General features: G+C 43.5%; 3 pseudogenes across 1 annotated transcript; all 3 read right to left on the bottom strand.

Annotated features, from left to right (window-relative positions):
* Positions 1 to 11,669: 11,669 nt before the first annotated feature.
* LOC147462819 (uncharacterized) lies at positions 11,670 to 12,525 on the bottom strand (annotated as a pseudogene).
* Positions 12,363 to 18,534, bottom strand: LOC147462818 (uncharacterized; annotated as a pseudogene). The gene is made up of 2 exons (XR_015184667.1): positions 16,025 to 18,534; positions 12,363 to 15,929 (listed from the first exon to the last, which is right to left on the bottom strand). The product of XR_015184667.1 is annotated as an uncharacterized LOC147462818 (transcript).
* Positions 18,535 to 18,538: 4 nt separating this feature from the next.
* LOC147462817 (uncharacterized) lies at positions 18,539 to 19,896 on the bottom strand (annotated as a pseudogene).
* Positions 19,897 to 20,287: the final 391 nt, after the last annotated feature.

Genomic DNA, 20,287 nt, shown 5'->3' with positions numbered 1-20,287 from the left:
AAAGTCGTGTGTGAACTTTAATATCATTGCTAGACGTGTTTTGCAGTTTATTTTACCGGTGGCCATTGAGGGATGTTTGTCTTTTGACATTCGTAATACAATCTACAAACTTGAGAAGTTGGTGCAATGGATCTCACAAAAGGAGATCAATGTAGACTCCATACCATTTGTCAATCTAAACACTGTGGAGGTTGTGTACATGTTTGAGAAACACTTTCCTACTACCATGATAACCATTCTGGTGCATCTTCTTGTTCACATAGTTGATGAGGTACATTCCAGATGAATTGAAAGGGTGGTGGTAATGTGTATGCTAGTCTCCACCCAACCGTGCTATCTTACAGCCTCCCCCTAGCGTACACATTGTCCGCCCATGCTGGTGGCCTTGCCCATAGGACCCATGTCCTTACATTACCCTACCCTTGGAGAATCGTTTTCGTCCTCAAAAACGAACGTAGTATAACGTTTCTTAAGTGTGAATATATTCTCCCATGTAGAAACTTCTTCAGGTCTATCTAGCCATTTTACCAACACCTATTGTCTGACACGATGTCTGGTGCGAAGCTCATGAGAATCCAAAATCTTTTCGGGCTCATGAGGGACGCTTGGTAATTCAATAAGGTCAACTAACTCGCCTGTGTCAATGACATTATCATTCTGTCCTAGCTATTTTCGTAAATGGCTAACATGAAAATAGGATGAACTCGTGAGTGCTCGAGAAGAGTTAACTTATAGACCACTTGAACATTATGTTTGAGAATGGTAAATGGTCCACAAAAGAGTGTTGAAAGTTTAGCAATTTTTCCCGTCTTCAGACTTTCTGAATGCTCTGGAACTTTGAGGAAAACCTTATCTCCTTCTTCGAAAATAGCAAGATGACGATGCTCATCTGCGTACTTCTTATATCGATCTTGAGCTTGCTTAACATTTTGTCGAGTAACTTGAAGCATGTCAAAATCGTCTTGGAGAAAATCCTTTGTTTGTTGTATCTTCTCCTTCGCCAACCCCACCAAAACAAGTGATCTAGGTTGAAATCCATATAAAAGCATAAATAAACTAAACCCTGTAGTCACATTCTTTGAACTATTATCAGAAAATTTTAATATAGGTAAGTAGTCTTCCCAGTTGGTTTGCTTCTTGCTAACGTACACTCGTAGCATATCCTCTAGCACTTGATTAACTCTTTCGGTTTGACCATCTATTTCTAGATGATCAGTTGTACTTAGATTAAGTTTAGTTTCCAACTTTTGAAACAAAACTCTCCAGAAGTGATTATCAAACTTTTGATCTCTATCACTAATGATACTAGCTGGAAGGTCGTAGAGTTTATATGTATGCTCTATAAATAACCATGCTAATTCTGGTGTCTTTATCGTAGACTTAGTGGAAATGAATCGACCCATCTCTGTGAGACGATCTACAATTACCCATATGGCATCATGGCCACGATTTGTAGTAGGTAGTCCTACTACAAAATCCATAGAGATAGTCTCCCACTTACCTTGTGGAATCTCTAAAGGATGTAAAAATCCACCTACCTTGAGGCGCTCTTCCTTATTAACTTGGCACTGTTGGTAGTTTAGTACGTACTCTTGAACATCATGATGTAGGCGTGGCCAAAAAAATTGCCGTCGAACTAAGGCATACGTCTTACGAATACCTGGATGACCAACACTTTGACTACCCTGACACTCAAATAAGATTTGGCACCTAGTGTTCGAGTCCTTTGGCATGCATACTCTACACTTGTGGAGTAAGTATCCATCATCAATGAAAAAATTCTTCACTCGCTTCCTAAGTAGGGGTGGAGCTCTGTGTGTTGGAGTTTTATCTACGCGTGCAGAGACATGTTGATCTGACTGTACATAGACATGCCAGTCTGAGGGATCCCTTTTTAAAACTGCACTCCACACTTTAGCATATGATTGATCTTGTGCACACTTGCCATGTAATGACTCCAAAGATCCACTCTTTATTTTTGTAAAAGCAACTGAATTAATCTGAGGCATCCGACTTAGTGCATCCGCTACTACATTATATTGTCCATTGCGATATCGTAGCTTACAATCATAATCTTGAAGGATTTCCACCCATCTAGCTTTACGGTCCTTCAAGTCCATTTGAGTAGTAAACCATTTGATACTCTCATGGTCAAAAACTACTTCAAACTCGGTACCATATAAATAGTGTCACCACTTTTGTAAAGCGTGAATTATGGCATAGAGCTCTCTCTCTCTCATAGACATAAGAATTTTGTTGGGCTCTATCTAACTTTTTACATTCAAAGGCTATAGGTCTTCCCTCCTGTAGAAGTACCGCACCAATTGATTTATCACTAGCATCAATCTCTACCACAAAAGGCTTAAGTGGGTCAATGATTTCTGCGATCGGAGCAGTGGCTATAGCTACCTTGAGCTGTTCAAAACTGCATTTTTGGGCTTCTTCCCAAGAAAAGGTCTTACCTTTTTCTTTAAGTTGATCCATAGGAACAAAAATTTTGGCATAATCACGGATATACTGTCGATTAAAATCCAGCCATGCCTAAAGATATTTGAAGCTCCTCAACCATGTTGGGATGTGGCCATCCAAGGATGGCAACAACCTTGTCAGTTTCCATCTCGATGCCAGAATAAGAGATCACATGATTGAGGTAATATATCTTTGTTTCAAAGAAATCACACTTGCTTTGATTAGCATACAGTACGTGAGATGATAGTTGTTCAAACACTAATCGTAAGTGTTCTATGTGTTCATCTTCAGTCTTACTGTAAATGAGAATGTCATCAAGGAAATCCACAACAAATTTTCCAAGATAGGGACGTAAGACACTATCCATGAGGTGTCATAAATGTAGCTGGAGAATTGGTTAGACCAAAAGGCATAACCAAAAATTCAAAATGCTTGAATCGTGTTCTAAGGCAGTTTTGGAGATATCTTGCAAAAATACGCACTTGGTGGTATCCTGAATGAATATCTATCTTTGTATATTATCTTGCACCATGGAGTTGATCAAACAATTCATCCACGTGAGATAGAGGATACTTGTTCTTGATGGTTATGGCATTTAATCTGCCATAATCTACGCACATGTGCATAGTACCATCTTTCTTTTTAACCAATACAATTGGTCATTCCCAAGGCGAAGTGCTAGGTCTAATGAAACCATGGGCAAGGTAGTCTGTCAATTGACTCTCAACCTCCTTGGCTTCTTTAGCACTTATACGATAAGGTGGTTTACTCATCGGTTTAGTGCCTGGCAAAACATCTATGCCATGCTACAAAACACGTGTACAAGGTAAACCCAGCGGTAAATCACTTGAGAATACATCACTATACTCCATGAGTAAGTGAGTCAGCTTTTGCTGTGCAGAAAGAGAAAGTAAACTAGAGTTATGCTGAGATGGAGAATTTTGTAATTCCTATAATGTTTGCTTTACAACAGTTGCACGTTGCTCTATAGAATTAAAATTGAGAGCACTTTGCTTGTTAGATATGTTAACACTTTGTTTATCATTAGAATTCATTGCACTTTGCATACCATTACTAGAATTCACCGCACTTTGCTCTTGAGAATTAACAAAACTTGGAGACAAGCAATAACACAAAAAGACTTCATCTATTAAATCTGCTTTCTACAAAATAGAAAGCTTGGCTATACATATAAGAGGTGCAGATGGTATATTTTTCTCATGAAGCAAAATCACATGTTAACCATTGGCCATAAAGGATCAGGAGCTGTGTTCATAACTAGTGTGCAATGTGTTTCTTAAACCATGCATCCACTTCGTCCTAACACTACATCATCACAATCCATGTTCATAACTTGAAAGTCAAGGGTCATCGTATGATCTTGAAAAATAAGCTAAACCCCTTGAACTACCGTGTCCCATACTTCTTTATTATTCCTAGACATCTGCTCCACCACATACTTGTGAGAGTAGGGAGTCTGTGTAAACTTCAATTTCTTGACTAGCTTATAGTTCAAGAAGTTATGAGCTGCACCATCATCCACTAAACTATGAACATGTTGTCCGTTAATAGTGTCATGCATGCAAATCAAATGATGGCGGCCAAAGGTGGGTTGCCACATTGAAGCAAGCACACAACACTTGTGCTTTTCTTCCATATAAATAACCTCTACAACACAATATTTAGGAGATGAATCTAATGTGAGGCGTTGCACAGTGTGCATGGCCTTTTCTTTGCCTTGGAAAAGAAAAAAATATTTATTGCTATGTCGGTCCAAAAGACATTTAAAACACAAATTGTGTTTCTTTGCACGCTCAAAATTAGCAGTGCTGAGAGACCCACGTGGAGTATCTCGTGATTGCTTAGGCTTCTTAGCTCTTGTGGGTGTGGAGAGGTAGATTGTCTCTTATTCCTCTTGGAAGGTGTGGGAGATCTACCTTGCCATTGGCTCTTAGCCACATTGCACTTAGCAAAATTATCCTTATAGTAGGGAACATTTTCTTTCTGCTCTTGGTCATCATCATATCTTTGGGCATGGCTGATGGCTTCTTCCAAGTTTTTGGATGTTGGGTCTTGACATGAAGACGATAGTCTTTGTCAAGACCCCTATTAAAACCCCGTATCTTTTGGAATTCATCTAGACCTTCTAGTTTTAATATGATTTCCCGATACTTTGAAAGGTACTGTGTGAGAGAGAGGCCAGACATGCGGCATGCATCCCATGCTAACCAATTCTTATCTTCTACATTGGAGTCCAAAAACTCTTTGGAGAAAGAAGCTTGAAACGCCGCCCAAGGCGGAGGACGAGCATCTATTGGAAATGTCATCCACCACTTACAGGACTTTCCTTTAAGAGATAGACTTGTTTCCATATTCGTCTCTATATCCGGGGTGTATGTCAATCTATGAATATCACTCCATTTGTGTAAGAACGTATTGACCACATCCTTGCCGCGACCACGCTCTTCCTCGTGAAATTCAGGAATGGTGATATTCTTAAGTGATGCATTGCTACCTTCTGCATCTTCTGAATCACTTGTCTCTTGGACTCCTTGAGTTGTGAGAGCTTGGATCCCTTGAACCGTGACGCTTGTGGCTCCTTGATCCATCCGTGAATTCATAAATTTCACAAGTAATTCCGTAATATTGGTAACATTTGTATTGAGTGCAGAGAGGTTGCGTTCAAGTACACTTTGGTGTTTTTCCAAAGTCTTGAAAGCAGCCATATCTACAAGGCCATGATCTCCTAGATCCTCATTTTCATGAATATTAGTGTCAGCAGCACCCATGGTGCCCTGATTCTGATCTACGTGCTCAAAATCAAAAGTGTGTGTAGGTGGGATATCCTCACTGGCCATGGTAAACACACACTAGTAAAGAGAGAGAAAAAAAACCGTCAACTTGTACATTGTGAAATTGAAGTCTTTGTGTTTTGTATGCTCCACGACTTGCATCGCATGCAAATCTCGCCTTGCGAGAATTGTAGCGCGTCACGTGTTGTTTGTCATAAGAATACCTTTGTTGATTCTTCACAAAAACTCATCGTTTTTGTGAAGGCTTTTGTTCACTTTGAAGCTACCTCCCTGAGGAAAAAAGAACCTTTGGAGGAAAACTTGCCTTCCTCGAAGAAGTGAAAAGGAAGGGTGAAACTACTTCCTTGAAGTTTGAAGCTTTCCCTTTTCAACATAAGTATGCTATCTTTCCTTTTTATACACAACAAGGGTCAATAGCTTGATTGTAAAGTGTTGTCCTCTTACCCTCATGGAGTGGATTCAACTCTCCTTCATGCAAGGGTTAAGCGGGCCTTCCTACGCGCATAGCCAATGGTGCCAACAAAAGCCTTTGGAGCCTCAGTACTGTAGAGTTGCCGCTGAAGTTTGCCTTGGTCATCCACCTTAGTCATGCACTGTGGAGGGCCTAAATGGGCATCCGCGGTCGATTGTCTTTGTCTGTCTTTGTGGCGCGCACAAGAAACTGTGCCTGTCTTCCTTTTACTGCACAATGAGGATGTCGTTGTCTATGGAACGTGGGATAGACGCAGCACGTCGCATGCACATGCAACCCAATTTTTCCCTTCTCCAAAAATAGCTCGAATATTGGTGAAAGGGTGGTGGTAATGCGTGTGCTAGTCTCCACCCAACCGTGCTATCTTATAGCCTCCCCCTAGCGTACACACTGTTTGGCTGTGCCGATAGCCTTGCCCGTAGGACCCATGTCCTTACATGGATGTTCTTTTTAGAACGTTTCGTGAAAGAGCTTAAGGGATATGTGCATCGAAAGCCACGTTTAGAGGGTAGCATGGCAGAAGCTTGGCTGGTATCAGAGTCCCTACGATTTCAACGACTGCGTGTAAGGGTCCTCCAACAAACACAACACACCATTAAGAACTTACAGATGTAGAAACATATAAAAATACTTCAATGAGAGAGTATTCTTTAGAAAGGGAGTTGAAAACTCCCGATGCCATGTAGCAATAACATAATCCTTGGAGACTTTATCTTGAGTAGTCTCATAAGCAGGGACACTCCTCGATGTGTCGTGAAAGTCTGATATGCCGACTACGTTGGCTCGAGGCCGACGCAACACTGCAGTCCGAGTGGGATGGAGACTAAGGCTACAATCATGAAGGAGATGATCCGTCTCTACTCATAGACGTTGTTCGTCTCTCCACTAGATCTAGTTGATCGGGTGAAAGAGACTCTAAGAAGCACTCTATGTCCGCCTTGCTGAGACGAGCATTACTACTGCCATGATCACTCATACTGACGAGTCCGACAACCTCCAACTACCCAAGAAAATAGAAACCTGCATATACAAAATAGGTTAGACATACCGCTCTCTCTCTCTTTCTCTTGTGATAGATAAAGATTTGTTGCAAGTAGTCGAGAAAACTATGGCAAATATAAAAGAAATTTAATTTATGACTCGAGTGTCTTGTCACAGCTACATATAAAAGGCATGTTGTTCAAGAAATAGCTTTTACAAGATATGTAGAATACACACGGCAGACAAATTCACAAGAACCTCACAGGAATCCCTCCCCCTTTACGAGTCCTCTCTCTCTCTCTCTCTCTATCTATCTATCTATCTATCTATCTCTATCTCTCCACACAAGAATCCCTCTCCCTATTATCTATAGTATATATTATAACTTATCCATGTTTTCTTCTCCATTCAATATTAAGATTAAATGTTCGCGTGTTTAATGCAGGTATGGATGATAATGAGTTTCTTTCTTCTTTGTCACCCCAGCAGAGGAGGTGGTACGAGGAGCATCATTTCTCTAGAGCACCATCACGTCATTCCACTCCTTCAGCATCTCCCTCTACTTTGGAGCATTCAGCATGCTCCAAAGCTTTGGTATTGACAAGACAATCTTCACACTCGTCTAGGCACCGACGCTCTAGTGGTGGCGGTGGCGGTTGTTGTGGGGAAGCCGCACTGATGCCTCAACACCGCCTCGGGCTCGACGAGGCTCCTTATCTTCCCTTCTTTGCCTGTCCCCACACCAGCCACAGTATCACCATCTACACTAGGTTTTGCATGGCTATCGATCATTCCTAGCTACACATCACTAGCTACTGCTCTAGGAATCACCCCAGTTGACACTCCTCTCTTTGGGTCCCAGACTCCAGTGGAGACACCTGATGTCCGTACCCCCATCGAGATGCTGCTAGAGACCCTTGCCGAGACACCCAAGTTCACGGATCATAGGCAAGAGATCTTGCCGTATTCGGCCTCATCAGCGGCGGCGGCATCATCTTGGATAACTAAGGCAAGAAGGTGATCAATGCCCTACCACCCAAAAAAAAAAATCTTGGGCGTCGCTATTAGCGTCTCTATATAAGGTTGTGCAATGTCGCTATCAACATCGCTAAAGAAGGACTATAATCTTCACTATAACCATTTCTATATGTGTCGCTATATATCGACGCGTATAGCGACTCCTATAGAAACAGTTTTAGAGACAATTCGATAGCGATGCTTTTAGCAATGGTCTTAGCGATGCTGGCAAGTATAAAAACCCAACATATTTTTGTCGCTAAAAGCATCACAAGTGCACATAATTTCATGACAAGGGTAGGACTATAGGAGGTCATGGCCCTAGCCAAGGGCCGATGGATAGACATGCAGTATAGGGGCTATATATAGCTAAGAGTCAGAGGGCCAAGGGCCTATGTATAGGTATCGTTGGGTGGTTATTGGCATGTCTATCTCCCTATGTGCTTTCACTGGTATCAGAGCAAGGTGGGAGGAGGAAGAAGGGATCTATGGAAGAGGAGAGATGGAGGTATCGCATGGAGTTTGCATTCTCTCTCTCTCTCTCTCTCTCTCTCTCTCTCTCTCTCTCTCTTGTTTGGGATTATTCGCATGGCAAAGTAGGCAAGCAAGGCGGTCTGCAAAAAGGCTATGGGAAAGGCTTTGGCTGCAAGGAAGGCAAGGCCCGACAAGTAGGCAGTGGAATCGGCCTCTTGCCTAGCAAGTATCGACTAAGTTGTAGCCGCGAGAAAGCACCCCAAGAGAGTTCCACGCAGATCTAGCGACCTGCACCAAATGAGGCATGCATGCTCTCATCGGGTTCGCCTTGGGCCAAGGTAGCAAAGTCGATAGAGGAAGCTAGCCCAATAACCTCTACAGCACGTGCTCACGTGGAATCTTGGATCTGCGCAGGTTACAGAGAACTGCCGTCGCCAAATTGTTTAATTTTTCACATGGTTGGGTGTCCTAGGGTGCCTGCGGGCCACCCTGAGGGCATGTCACACCAACCTCATCGAAGCAAGGGCGACAACTTGGTTTCGATTGTGGCTTTCAAGGCAACTGTTACATTGGGGGCACAACAGGACAGATTTGCAACAATCTGAAATTAACGTTGAGAATTAACAAATAATCCCGCAAGGTCATACCTTCTAAGATTTTTAAGACCTGGCTGAAGCATCGACAGTGATGTAACTCTTGCATGTGCGATGACAATTGATGTAGCTCTTGGATGACATGACTACAATTTGTCTCTCACCTTCAAAGGTAAGATATGCATAGATTTGGGTTTTTGTTTGACAAATTTTTCAGGTATGTTGTGTAACTCTCGCATGCACAAGACGTGTAAGTGCACCCACAATCAAGGCTTGTACCAAGCACAAGGTGATTATGTGGTTAGCATAAGCATAACAAGCACAACTGTTATCCATCATTAGTATGATCAAGCATGCAGGGCATGTCTTGGAAGTTTATCGTGCTTGATATAACATTGTGACAGTTATTTTAAGCATTACAATTTTATTGTATACCAAGGACCAATGATTCAATTACTCATTCGACTCAATCATGGCTTGAGTACCTACCGCATTCATCTGAAGCATGGCTCGTTAGCGGTTCAATTTGATGATAAAGCATAGAAAATTTTCAATGTTTTGGAATCTCAAGGAGATTGGCACATCCTATTGCTCGACTTGATGCAGGGGGCAAGTTTCTCGGCATGGCCGACTCCTTGTCACTGTTTTTAAATGCTGCAAGAGGATGCTTGCCACAAAGTACTTTGGCTAATTTCATTTGAGATTGCTTGATAAGGGCGATTCTTTTGGGTCATGATATCTGTATGTCAATAGCCGCATCCGTTGGCTATTAGCATGGCTTATATTTATGTGCATCTTGCATTGCAACTCCCCACATTCGCCATATGCTATGAGCATACAAACATGGGAAGGATTTGGCAATATGCTTGCAAGTTATTTCATTACGTGACAGACGGGCATGTATGATACAAGGGACGTATATGTACATATGACGGCTCCCACCTGTGCAGCAGATATGGCTATGAGCCATTTTTACACAAATTTTCTTCCACAAAATCTCGGGCCAACTCGTTACAGCAACAATCAGGTTAGCCAATTTTATGTTCTTCTTATTTTTCCATGTTTACACCTTTGATTGGAAATTACTGTTTTTGTGCAAAGCAAAGTGCTTTGATAATTTTACATGAAGCAAGGCTTCTCCCTTGTGCCAAGGTACTGCCCAATGACTTGGCATCAAGGGTAGTGGCAGACAAGTTTGAAAAAACTAGCAAAATAGGGAATATCACCTCACAAAATACCTACCAGTTTAGACTATGCAAGGCACTTATGGTTTTGGCTCTCACGTTTGAGGCCATCACTTTGGTCAAGGGCTTACAATTAAGTATGCATGGCATGATACCTAGGTGGATTCAATTCTACCGCCTCATATAACAGGCTTTCTCTATAACACCAGACACTTTGTCAAGGACAAGATGAGCTCTAGTTGTTTAACATGATTTTTGGGTTGCTATCAACACACAACAACACTAAAGAGAACCTAAAACTCGTACTTCATCAAAGGCAAAGTGCTATCATTAAGTCACATTGGTACCGTCACAACCACATACACAGTAGGTGGGTCAACCTGTGACTTGTTTGTGTTTTTCTATTACCTCTCTCGATGAGAGAGTCATAACAAAAAACTGTTGCATGCTTATAGGATAAACTGCACATTAGGCATAATATGCACACGAGCATGACAATCAACTATGCACATCATAGTCCTTTAAGGAACATTCCTTAGCCCAACATGCTCTTCTATTCTCTCTTCTTCTTTCTCTTGAAGAATAATAACTAAGAATATTTTGATACATGTTTTTCTCGTGAGTTAGCCTGAGCCAAGGTGCATTAACTCTCAGCTAGTAAGTGGCTAAGACGCCACTCCAATTATTCATCGGTTCCTTGATTGAACACTAATTTGTTATTGGCATAAAGGCTATGGGCCACACCGGCTAAGAGCCATAGTCAACAGACCTCCGATAGGACCCAAATGATGGCATTTCTTGGGTGTTTGTTCTCCAGCTTGAACAGACCTACCCAGTGCACTCCCCATCGACGTTAATGGCCAAGCAAGAGTCTTGCCATTACATTTGGGTATTTCATAAGCACTACATGTTTTGGTGCGACAATTGAGTTGAGTTTTTAAATAAACTTATACTCGCATAGTCTGATCTATAACACGGCATATAGATGCAACAAGAATTTCAAGTAGCATGGCTATCCATAAGAGCTAGGCATTTCACTTGTGTGGATCTCTTGCTCATTCTATAACACTACGAGTGTCTATGGAAGTATAGTTTTGAGGTAAGACCCAGCGGGTGTTTACTAAATCATCCCATCAGTATTGAGGATCAAAGTTTGATCTATCCCCGTTATACTTTCAAGGAAAGCAGTCCGCAATATACCATGTTGGAATGGGGGAAATGAGAACACACACAATACACAAACTAGATGCCTCTCTATAGCCCAGCAGATATCCAGCACCCCAAACCACTCAGATAGACTCACACACACTATATTTTCTATATGGCTCTACTACTAAGCTCCTAATTTTTACAATTCACCACTACACCGACCTAGCTATATGCACCTTAACACAAACTCGCCAATAGCTCAACACATAGCACATACCTCAAGCAACAGAACATAGCGGTAATCATTCCCTCCCATCTCTTGCTCTCTCTTGCACTTACACATGCTATCTTTCTCTCTCTCTCTCTCTTTTGCTATACACAAACTTCAAGGGTCCACACACAAGCCCCCAGCTATGAGCACAAAGGAAGACGCCAAGACACAATAGATGGAGTGGGCAGAATAATGAGCTTTTGATTAGAGTTAGGATAGTCTTTAATGCGACATATACAGATACGATCAAGGCCGGCCCCTACACGTATGGCCTTCCTTCAACACACCCGATCACTCCTTCCAAACAAATTGGCCGCCCTCAGCCCGTGATTTCCCTGCAATCAGTTTTCAGCCCTCCAGGAATCGCCCTTGCAATTGATGGTTCTCCCTCTGTTTTCTCAAGTGCCAATCGTTCTACCTCCTCTTGCCTTGGCATTCTCTTTCTTGATCAGCCTATAGGGCAGCTTGACAAAGAGACCTCTTTTCCGGTTCACACCCCAAAGCCAAGGCCTTCTGTTGCCTTCTCTTCTCCCAAGCTGCTTGCCTTTCAGCAGCCTCACAGGCAGCCCTTGTTGCAACTCCTTCCTCCTCTCTCTTTCTCCTTTCCATTGATGGCCCCTGGTGGCTCCTCAGCCCGTGTTCAATATCCTATTCCTCTCCCTCCATCATTGATGGCTTCTGCCTCCTTGCTTGCAGAATACCCCCCGCCACACCTTCGTCTTCCGCCCTTTCCAGGACGTTAATGACCCTGGTGGCTCCTCAGGCTCCCTGGCTTCTCACCTTTATTGTAGCGCTACTTACTAGCTGCAAAGGGGATGGGTCCACTCAGGCCACCTCTCTCAGATAGTGCCCTCCTCGTTGATGGATTTTTTTTTTGGCTCTTTACGCTTAACTCAATCCTCTAATGCCCTCCGTTGTCACTCCCTTGCATGAACGATTCTCCTGCCTCTGCCCACGCACTCGACAACCCCCCCATCTCGTGCCACTTTCCCTCCTTTTCTCATAGGCTGTGGATGACTTCTCCCATGCATGGCTTCAACTCGTTGGTCGCTTCAATCCATGCGCCACTTGGTGGCCTCGAACTGCATTCCTGCCCCTTCATCGACTGGGCCCTGCTCTATCCCGCCATCTGGTGGCACCACCCTAAACCTGCAGCTTTCGTTCTGGCTTTTTTAAGCATGGCATTATTTTAGAACTAAAGCTTTTTTACCTTGCGACTTAGTGGTCACTCCCACCGGACGCCGATCACCTCCAAAAGCTTTGAAGAGATTATCCTTGTTTGAAGACGACCCGACTTTTACGGCCGCTAGAAGATAACAATTGGCCTTCGAGAACCAAACCATCTCTTTGATTCTCGAAGATATGGACTTTTACGGCCGCTAGAAGATAACAATTGGCCTTCGAGAACCAAACCATCTCTTTGATTCTCGAAGATATTTCCGCTACAAGCATTGGAAGCTTCAACCCTCAATGTAACCACGGTAGATGGCCTCGTGCTAGCTTCAACGTGAAATGGATCTCAAAAAAAACCCGTAACCAAATGATTGAATCATACAGCAACCGGATAGCATGTTTTATGCATCTGCGAACATACAGATTATTAGAGATTAAAAACCAATCTTTGACCTACTAATTGCCACGTTTGGCATACACATTATGACCAAGCTTGCCGCTACCGGCATCTGGTATTGACTTCACCACCTCAACCTGTATCTACATGACTCTATACCAATGCAAGAACCATTCTACTAGAGTGATATAACTTTGTTGCACCATCATTGCCCAACCCACTGGTTGAACATTTATGTTCAATCAATAAAAGCTCTTATTATTCAAAAATGTAAACCTGCTAACACTATGCAAAGATGAAATAAAGTCATATGTACAAAGGTTTATTCATGTCTTTTTGCTATCTTGGACTGCACCCTTAAGTGGGATGCCCAACCCCTTCAACAAGAACCTGATGAACCTCTGGCGTGAGAGCTCTGTCGAAATAGAGCTTGAGACGAACTCCATTTACCATGTGTCGAAGAAGCTTACCATTGGACCGCTCTAACTGATAAGTACCATTAGGGAAAGCTTTGGAAATTTTGTAGGGCCCAATCCACTTCTTCTTGAACTTTTTTTGGAACGTGAAATCAAGCTAGCTCTCGTACTTCATAACCAAATCCCCTTCTTGTAGCTTCTTTTTTGGAAATATTTGATTGAACTTCACCACACATTTCTCTCTTTGTTGCACATAGAAATCTGTTGCAGCCTCTCGATCCATCTTCAAAGTCTCCAATTGTGTGATCCTGTCCTGCAAAACATCTCTTTGATTCACATTAGCTCACCATAAACCTTTTAATGCCCCTAGTTGGATGTGTACAGTTAAGACTGCTTCGTTGCCAAACACCAATTCGTAGGGAGTGAAATTGGTTGCCACTTTATAAGAAGTTCGGTAGGCCCATAAGCATTAATCAAGATTCCCCTCCCAATCTTCCACCTATTTATAAATATACTTGGTGAGAATTTTAATGATCTGAACATTTGCACTTTCAGCCAAACCGCTACACTGTGGGTGATAGGGAGATGAGAATATGTGTTGGATTCCCATCTTCTCTACCAAAGCACGTACTAGCTTGTTGCGGAATCCCTGTCCTCTATCTGATATCAAAACCCATGGCACTCCAAACCGACAGCAGACAAATACAAACTGAGCAGCTGAAAGAGCATTTACCTCCTTGACCACTTTGGCTTCTACCCATCTAGTGAGGTAGTCGATAGCCACCAAGATGTACTTTTTCCCACTTGCAGACTTGGGAAGTGGGCCAATAGCACCCAATCCCCACTTTTCGAAATCATTTTGGGCCAAGATAGCCCCTTGTGACTCTGCTACTAAACGCCGCTCACCCATAACTTGACATTCGTGACACGTCTTACACCAATAATGAACATCTCGTACAAGAGATGGCCACCAAAAACCTGCTCTGAGAATGCGAAAGAGTACCTGATCTTTACCTTGATGCCCTCTTTCTTCATGGCATTGTGTCAAGACCATGCCGATCTACTCCTTGTAGAGAACTCTCCTCAATACTCCATCATGACCGTATACCATAAGGTCTTCACCTATCAAAGTGAACCTGCTATCCTTTTGGGTAATCCTTTTTCTTTGTATCTTGGACGTGCCTACGAGACCTTGAATTTTGCTCAAGAATTCATCAACGTCTTTCAGTGTCTCCCTACTTGCATAGCTGGCAGGCGCCACATATAAACCTGCCACGTGCATCTGTACCCGGCTTCTTGATTTTGCTCCCTCCTAGCATGCTTGAATTGCACCACTTCAAAAAACTTCAATAACTTTTTAACAGAAAAAAGCCAATGCTTGAGAGAGTCCCTCTTCACCTGCCATTGCCCTAAGAGTTGTTTGACAACCAAAAGATCATCTCCCTTCACTATGAGCCTGGATATCCCAAACTCGATACACTGCTCAAGGCCCAAGTGGTGAGCCAAGTACTCTGCCTCGTTGTTTGTATTCACATCCTCCAAATCATAAGCTTTTGAAAAAATAGTGTTACCTTATGGATCCTGTATAATGACTCTGCCTCCGGCTTTTTGGACAACCCTCTTGTAAGCACCATCGAACCACATGACCAAAGCTTCTTTTAGATCTGGTTTATTGTTTGCCTCTTCTCGAACCACCCTGGGATACACTGGCAAATCTACACCCTTATTTACCAGCAGGTCTGCGAGATGTAACCTGCAAGTGTGATCAATTTTAAACTCAAAATCAAACTCCTGTAACTCTAGCACCCACTTCATAATGCACCTCCCGGGTCGTAGGTGAAGAACCACTTCAGGTAATAAATTGTTAGAGGTAAGCACATAAAACCTCCGAACACTTAAATGCACTTTGAACTTCCTGCAAGCAAACACTAGTGTCATCACCCACTGCTCAGCCTCTTTGTAAGACATCTCTCTTGGATTGATGTCGCGACTCTCAAAGTAGACGGGTTTGTAGCACCGCCCTACCTTTTGTAGTAGGACTGCACCAATTGCAACTGTACCCACTGTCCTAGCAACATAAAAATCATCCTCACGGTTGGGAGTACAAACAGTAGGCAATTGACATAAGATTTCTTTAACCCTGTCAAAAGCTACCTATGTGTCCTCATTCCATTGAAAGCCATGAACCTGTTGACTCATTTTTTGAAGCGGGTATACATACTGTGAAAGCATCCAAAAGAATCAAGAGAGGTACTTCAATTTATGCACAAATGATGCCAAACCTGTAGCACTTTTGGGAGGCTCCATCAACACAAGAGCCTTTACCTTGTCCGGATCCGCTTTGATACCATTTTGTGAGACCACATGCCCCAGCAAGTGAGCTCGAGGCTCCATCAACACAAGAGCCTTTACCTTGTCCGGATCCGCTTTGATACCATTTTGTGAGACTACATGCCCCAGCAAGTGAGTTTGAGGTTGAGCTAACTTACACTTTTTGGGATTCAATTGACCACCCACTTCCTGCAGTCGATGAAAACATAACTTTAACTTTGAGAAATGATCATTCCGAGAGGTGTAACACCCTATCTCATCCATGAAAACTCTGATAAACTTACCCAGGTAGGGACCAAACACTTTATTCATCCAATCTTGAAAGGTTGCATAAGCATTCACCAAGCCGCAGGGCATCCTGCGGTCGGAAAAACAGTCCCATGGTGAAATGAAAGTGGTTTTCAACTGGTCTTCAAGTGCAATGCCTATCTGGAAGTACCTAGAGAAGCCGTCCATAATAGAGTACCTTTCATGACCTGCAACTTGATTTAAAATTTCATCATGAAAGAGTAAAGGATAATATCTCCACTTGGTTGCAGCATTTAAAGGCTTATAATCAACACACACTCGCCATTTGCTGTTCTTCTTGGGTGTTATGACAACCAGGGAGACCCACTCAGATTCTTGCATGGGATAGATAATACCTACATCCAATAGCTTGTTGATTTCCTGCCAGAGAGCCTATTGCTGAATTTCCCCTAACCTCCTTAGCTTTTGCACCTTTGGTTTATGCCCCTCCTTGAGTATGATCCTGTGTTTGACTTCCTTGGCACCTCGCAAATCTTTATACTTCGTGGCAAACAAATTAGGATAGGATGCACAGAGTTGCACATAACTTTCCTTCTCTTTCTTTGTTAAGTCTTCTTCTAGCATACCTCTTACCTCTTGGGCATCAATAGGGGAAACTTGAGCTTGCATACCTTCTTTTGGAATAGAGTTATTGATAGTAACCCCAAAGAGATCAGCATCAACATGAAGGAGATCGTCAGCACTCTTTCCCTCTTCTATATCTGTGTAGCCTTCATCATAGGTTGACTCCGTTTCGTATTCGTAGCTTGTTGTAGAATCATCTCCCTCATCCTTCACCATGGGATGAGAGCAACTCTCCGTCGTCCGTAGATCAAGCATCACATGTCTATCATTCTCTTCATCAAATAAAGTAAATACCCCTTTTCCCCAATCCTACTTGGCCCCCATTGCAAGAAGCCATGGTCTACCCAATATGATAGGGTAAGCATTGTCGCTAGCTGTCATAACAAAAAAAATAATATGTCATTCAACACCCATAAACTTTACCTTCACATCGTGTGATATGCCCAAACACCTGGCCTTGGTATGGTTGGCCATCCTCATTCACACATTAGATCTTACCATTGCTTTAACTCCTGCATCCTTCATGGTGGATTCGGTCATGACACGCACTTGGGCCCCTCCATCGATGTATGTCTGTACCTGCATCTTCTTTTCAATAAGAGGACCAACAAGTGGAAGCACATCCACTGGACTCCCAACCCTCAATGCTAGATTCTCCACAGTATGCACTCTTGTTTTGTCCCATGGAAGCCTGGTGCTAGCACTAGTAGACCACTGACGTCGCAATTTAGGATTTAAGGCAAGCAGCTGACCGAAAGTAATATTAGCCTTTTGGTTCTTGACATCACTCACCAAGTCATATTTGGGATGATCCCTTCCAAGTTGGTAGTCGGATAGCTTGATTTTACGCCTCCTTCTTCTTTTGCTCGTCTCTGCCTGCTCTCTATCTTCACCCATTTTCCCTTTGCCTTTGCGAGCTCTAGTCTCCCGCTCTGTCTTCGACTCTCTTTCTTCACGTGCTCTTTTGTTGGCCAAAACATCCACTACCTGCTCATCTACTCCAATATATTAACACGATGAACTTCTTCGTTACCTTGAGGAGCAGGAGGCACAAAATTGTCAGACTGCTGATCTCTTTGCCCGTTGAATTTTGCTTGTCCTCTCCCTCTTTCGAATAGTGGGTACATACCTCCTCCTTCCCTTGTTGGATGCGGGCAATCCAGTGCGTAGTGTCCTTCTTCGCCGTAATTATAGCAACGGCTAGGCAACTCCCTAGCTCTTCCTCTGCCCGCTCTTTGCTGCCCTCTGTCCATCACACTCAAATGAAGCTCTTGCATTTGTTCAGATAAATCTTGAACAGTACGTACCCAGTGTTGAGGAATAGCTGCCACTCCATGATTTGCTTGATCCTCTGCACGAACCTCACCTTGAGGGCTTGGTGGCTGCTTGTATCCCATCATACCTTGTTCGATCTTCTTCTTGATCTTCCTGCTCTTTGCTCGAGCAATTGCTACAGCACCGTTGTAGTTCTCGGAGCTTTTGGAATCCACCTTTTCTTGTACCTTGGGATGTAGGCATGACATAAATTTGTCCATCTTGAAATAGTCGCCGTTGGCCAATTGCATTGATGTGGCTAATTTTGCACAACATTCTTCAAACCGATTGAGAAAAACAGTAAAATCTTCACTTACATCTTGTCTGAGAGCTTTTAGCTTTGCGTCCATGTCCATAGGTGATAATTCCTTTCGAAAATGTTGCAAGAAACTGGTCCATAGAGCCGGCCATGCATGTCGCGGCTTGCCCTGCAATGTATCAAACCATGCTTTCGCCTTGCCATGTAACACAAATGGAATAGTGTCCATCTTGCTGTCTTCATTAGGCATCCACAATGATAGCATGTATAATTCAAAGTCTGCAATCCATTCAACTGGATCCTCCTCACCTGTGAAAATAGGGCCATAGCTTCGAGCTACCATGGTATCCTTCGGTTGTATTTTGTTCAAAGCTATCAACGGGTCCTCAGTGGGGGCATGACTAATGGAATGGCGGAAACGAGAACACACACAGTACACAAACTAGATGCCTCGCTATAGCCTTGCAGATATCCAGCACCCCAAACCACTCGGATAGACTCACACACATTGAATTTTATGTATGGCTCTACTAGTAACCTCGTAATTTGCACAATTCACGACTACACCGGCCTAGCTATATGCACCTTAACAACACAAATTCGCCAATAGCTCAACACATAGCACACACCTCAAGCAATAGAACATAGCCGCAATCATTCCCTCCCATCTCTTGCTCTCTCTTGCACTCTCTCTCTCTCTCTCTCTCTCTCTCTCTTTTGCTATACACAAACTTCAAGGGTCCACACACACTCCCCGAGCTTTGAGCACAAAGGAAGACACCAAGACACAATAGATGGAGTGGGCAAAATAATGAGCTTTTGATTAGAGTTAGGATAGTCTTTAATGTGACATATACAGAGACGATCGAGGTCACCCCCTACACGTATGTCCTTCCTCCAACACACCCGATCGCTCCTTTCAAACAAAGTGGCCGCCCTTAGCCCGTGATTCCCTGCAATCAGTTTTCAGCCCTCCAGCAATCACCCTTGCAATTGATGGTTCTCCCTCTGCTTTCTCATCTACCTCCTCTTGCCCATGGTGTTCTCTTTCATGATCAGCCTGTAGGGCAGCTCGACAAAGAGACCTCTTTTCCGGTTTAGACCCCAAAGCCAAGGCCTTCTGTTGCCTTCTCTTCTCCGAAGTTGCTTGCCTTTCAGCAGCCTCACAGGCAGCCCTGGTTGCAACTCCTTCCTCCTCTCTCTTTCTCCTTTCCGTTGATGGCCCCTGGCGGCTCCTCAGCCCGTGTTCAATATCCTATTCCTCTCCCTCCCTCGTTGATGGCTTCTGCCTCCTTGCTTACAGCAATACCCCCCGCCACACCTTCGTCTTCTGCCCTTTCCACGTCGTTGATGACCCTGGCGGCTCCTCAGGCTCCCTTGGCTTCTCCCCTTTACTGTAGTGCTACTTACTAGATGCAAAGGGGATGGCTCCACTCAGGCCACCTCTCTCAGATAGTGCCCTCCTTGTTGATGGTTTTTTTTCCGGCTCTTCAGGCTTAACTCAATCCTCTAATGCCCTCCGTTGTCACTCCCTTGCATGACCGATTCTCCTGCCTCTACCCACGCACTCGGTTACCCCCCCATTTGGCGCCACTTTCCCTCCTCTTCTTACAGGCTGTGGACGACTTCTCCCATGCATGGCTTCAGCTCGTTGGTTGCTTCAATCCATGCGCAACTTGGTGGCCTCGAACTGCATGGCTGCCCCTTCATCGACTTGCCCTATTCTATCCCTCCATCTGGTGGCGCCACCCTAAACCTGCAGCTTTTGTTCTGGCTTTTTTAAGCATGGCATTATTTTAGAACTCAAGCTTTTTTACCTTGCGACTTAGTGGTCACTCCCACCGGATGCGGATCACCTCCAAAAGCTTTGAAGAGATTATCTTTGTTTGAAGATGACCTGACTTTTACGGCCGCTAGAAGATAACAATTGGCCTTCGAGAACCATACCATCTCTTTGATACTCGGAGATATTTCCGCTACAAGCATTGGATGATTCAACCCTCAATGTAACCACGGTAGATGGCCTCGTCCTAGCTTCAACGTGAAATGGATCTCCAAAAAACCCCGTAACCAAATGATTGAATCATAGAGCAACTGGATA

Source organism: Adiantum capillus-veneris, chromosome 2, assembly GCF_014529385.1.
Source record: "Adiantum capillus-veneris isolate H3 chromosome 2, ASM1452938v2, whole genome shotgun sequence".
Taxonomy (NCBI): Eukaryota; Viridiplantae; Streptophyta; class Polypodiopsida; order Polypodiales; family Pteridaceae; genus Adiantum; species Adiantum capillus-veneris.
This window is presented reverse-complemented; position numbering and strand designations above follow the sequence as displayed.